This window comes from Malurus melanocephalus, unplaced genomic scaffold (assembly GCF_030028575.1).
Source record: "Malurus melanocephalus ecotype Western Australia unplaced genomic scaffold, MMel_1.1 scaffold_1150, whole genome shotgun sequence".
NCBI lineage: Eukaryota > Metazoa > Chordata > Aves > Passeriformes > Maluridae > Malurus > Malurus melanocephalus.
The window spans coordinates 59,036-62,973 of record NW_026624382.1 but is presented as its reverse complement, the minus strand read 5'-3'; the positions used below and the strand labels follow the sequence as shown (position 1 = coordinate 62,973).

General features: G+C 48.0%; 1 long non-coding RNA gene across 2 annotated transcripts in view; it reads right to left on the bottom strand.

Annotated features, from left to right (window-relative positions):
- Positions 1–224: 224 nt before the first annotated feature.
- The window catches only part of LOC130586378 (uncharacterized), a 4,815-nt gene continuing 1,101 nt past the window's right edge, over positions 225–3,938 (bottom strand). The window contains exons 2-4 of one of the 2 annotated variants that reach the window (XR_008966699.1): positions 2,703–2,818; positions 921–2,492; positions 225–446 (exon numbers count right to left, since the gene is read on the bottom strand). This is a non-coding gene — a long non-coding RNA (uncharacterized LOC130586378). Of the gene's footprint in view, positions 2,493–2,702; positions 2,819–3,938 lie in introns of both variants that reach the window. The other variant, XR_008966698.1, reaches the window with a different exon arrangement.

Genomic DNA, 3,938 nt, shown 5'->3' with positions numbered 1-3,938 from the left:
GAGGATGAAGGAGAGCACGAGGTTTGATGACCACAGCTACGAATGACAGCAGATTTGTCCCATAGGAATGACACACGGATGACTGCATGCACTGGTCAATGCCTTCCCATCCACCAGCAYATTCATTGCTGTTGCCCAAGCCAATCCCAATCCCGTGGTGTCCAGAAAAGCCATATGGCAAACAGCACAGAGATCACCTGAATTTTGTTGCCACTGTCTGTCCTAGTAAAACACAGGGTTACAAAAACCAGAAAATGGAGAAAACAGYGGGATAGTCAGCCCATCTGGCAGCAAGGAAGGGTCCTTTACTCTTGCCTGCTCTGATCTTACCAGCCTCCAAATGAACATCCTGGGAAAAGTCCAAGGAGCACTCCACATCCTCTTGCCCTGGCACTTGCCTGCAAGGATCCCAACAATTCTCCAAACCACATGGTGAAATYCCACTCCTGCTGAAAAAAAACTTTAGTATTTTCAAACTCTGTGACCTCCCAAAAAGTGTCAGCTCTGAAAGACTTCACTTTGACTACAAATTGTTGCAGATTGCTTCTCCAGCTCTTAAATTTTGAGCAATTATGATGGGCTAAAACACAATGTAATCATTGCTTTTAAAATATGATTGCCGCTCAAAAGAATTATTGGGGAGGGGAGTAATTGTCTGGAGGATGGCATGATTCAGGACTGCTGACTTCCACTCCTCACTCATTCAAAGTCACCAAGTGAGTCAGTGGAAAAATCATTGAATTCAGCACAGYCAACAGGGTACCAACATTCATATTTAGGTTCCTAAATCAACAGTGTGGAAGATTTCAGCTCAAAAACTGAAAGGTTTTGCAAGTAAGAGTGAAGGTAGGAGGCTACGTTGCAAGGCTGCAGTAAACACCATGCTAAACTTTGACACTTCAAATTCCAGTGGTTCTTACCCTAAATAAGTGTTGGCTAAAGGTGTAACAGCACTCAGGAAGTTTATTCCAATCCAAGCAGAAACAAGGTTCTCTGCAACAGCTGAAGTATTACTCTGCAAAATAAATGTTTCTTTTGAATGTAAAACACAGGACAGTCATAGCAGGCAAATCGTTAGTATGCAGGAGCTGCTGCCTTGAAGCTCTGCCACCAAAGGCTAATTAATTCTAGGTACCGTAACGATCGCATCCCAGGGAAGCGCTATTCTGTGTCTAAGCAGAAGCTGTGTATACAAACAACACAATGCACAAACAGAAATCACACCTCTGAGAGAGAGCCCTTTCATTCAGAAAAGTCAGTCAGCTCGAACGCGCTGCTTGCAAGAACCGGCACAGTAACCTGAATATTAGAAAAGTAAAATTCAATACTGCAGTGGAAGTAACAGTGAGAGGATTGTGCAGCGAGTGAGAGAAATCATGAAGAGAATAAATCGCTTAGCAGCTTGCGAATTAGCAGGACAGTGAAAGCAGAGATCAAATAAGAGATCTTGCAAATCCCCAGGAAATGACTCAAGAAGCTAGATAAAGTAAAACTTCAGCTTCCAAGCCTCAGACACATTTGCTTCTCACCATCGGGATAAATATGCGCACACACAACATGAGCACATAAAAATACATCYAGATCACACAGACAAGCTCTCAGGTATTAATCAGACAGTGATTAATACCCAGTCCCCCTCAGTGGTATAACCATTATAATGGCCTTTTAATTACACGATTGTGCCCTGGGTTTTTCACGTGGCTATAACTCTCCCCATATTCGGCTTCTGTAGTAACCAACTGCTAAATGCCATGCTCCCCACTTCAGGCACATCAACGTTCCTGCTAATCACAGACATTTYTGGCATGAAAGATTTGGAGGATGTTAGAGGTCTGTGCAATCTCAGCATCCTTTGGGGGAAAAAAAAGACATAGGATGGGTGGAAATGCATCAAATCATTACATCTGGTCTTTTATTATACAGCAGCTGAAGACGTTCTTGCCATTTCCTTGCCCCCAACCGCTTGCTCCTGCCCTGACACTTCCTTTTGCTGCCAGCTCAGCTTTGCCAAGATGTTTATCATGCCATTCTGCAAGCTGGATCCTTGAATAACTTTCCAAAAGAAAGAGGTACTGGGGGGTATTATTAGCTGGGACCATTTAGCGGATCCAGAAGTGTCACTCCTCAGCGGGGGATGCATTAGCACAGCCCAGGGGGTGACAAACTGTGCTTTGCAAAGGAAGGGGTGGGAAGGGGGTGGGGGATAGGCAGCACTGCCACCCAAAAGAGCACCCACAGTCTGCCAAGGGGAGAGCAGCAAGCTTGTACTCCCACACATTATCTGGTGTTATGGCCAAACCTCTAGCAGTGACAGGAGCGTTACTATAACATTGTGCCACAAAGCTGCAGGTTCTGGTACCACCTCCAAAGGACATGCTGCTTCTCCCTGGGGGTGACTGCCTATAAAGAAGACCTCAAAGCTTTCATCAGCTCTTGCCTCCATCTCATTACTGGCAATTCACAGATTTTTCTCCAAGTTTCTATTTCTGTTCCTGAAAAGAAAATTTMACGCACTTAGAAACTGAAACCCAGCGGAAACACAGAAACACAATTTCCACACCAAAATCTGAAGGCCCCTTCAAGACTAAATCCCACAGACTAGACTTGAAARATAAATCAGTATGTGGATCCCTTAGGAACTGCAGCCATATCAAGACTGAATATCCCTATGCATGGAGAACAGAGATGGTACATCTCCCTACCTGCAGTGGGAAARGGATGCTGCAGTGGAGGAGCCTGCAAAAGCTGGAGGGCAAGGTGATGTGCTTAGGTGGCACAGACTCATTTTTTGTCCCAGGATTGCCCGATCACAGAGGACCTGATGGAAGAAGCAAAACCAAAACTCACGGCTGGTTACTGAGCTTCATGGGCCAAACTTTCTTTTCAGTAGTCAGCTCCTGTTACCCCTCCACTGTGGACCAAGCAAGTCCTGAGGGCAGATGGCGTAGCTATGAACACAAAGTTGGGAGAGTGTTTACAGTTATGGCACACATTCGAACTGACCTACACAAAAAGCTGTACGATGATACCAGCATGCACCCCACAGCAATTCTGATTGTGGATCTAAGGGGCTCTTGTAGAGGGCAAAGTGGGAAGAACACAGGGGTGGTAAGAAAAAAGCACCTGAACCTTGGGATGTGTGGGGGCTAGGTTGGCTCCTCAGGCTTCTTCTACTGACCGGCATCATGGTATGGAAACACTTCCTGTGGGTCTCATCAGCCACAACGAGGAGCTGTGCCAAGCCAGGCTGCCCTGGGCTGAACTGAACCAAGCTGAGCCAGGCTGGGCTGAACACAGCCAGGCTGGGAGAGGTCAGGTCAAGGTGAGCCAAGATGTCCAGAGACGGGCAACAAAGTTAAGCAAGGGTGTGGAACACAAGTCTCATGAGGAATGGCTGAGGGAGCTGGGGTTGTTTAAACAGAAAAAGAGACTCAGGGGTGACCTTATCACCCTTTACAACTACCTGAGAGRAGGRTGTGCCCAGSTTGGGGTTGGCCTCTTCTCCAAGTCAACCAGTGACAGGACAAGAGGACACACTCTTAAGCTGCACCAGGAGAGGTTTAGGTTGCACATTAGGTGGAATTTCTTCACAGAAAGGATCATTAGGCATCGGAATGGGCTGCCCAGGGAGGTGGWGGAGYCACTGTCCCTGGAGRTGTTTAAGGAAAGRCTGGATGTGGCACTCASWGCCATGGTCWSACTGACACGGTGCTGTTCGGTCCTAGGTGGGAAATCGATGAYCTCAGAGGTCTTTYCCAACCTAASCGATTCTGTGCTTTTGAGCGTGGCCTGGTGGGGCTGAGCCAGGTCTCGCTGAGTCCGGCGGCGCCGGGCTGAGGGGGGCCGGGTGAGTCCGAAGCGGGCGATCCGAGCCGGGYCGGGCCGTAGCGCACCGCACACGCCGCAGCTGGGCGGGCCCCGCCGCTCCGGCCCGGCCG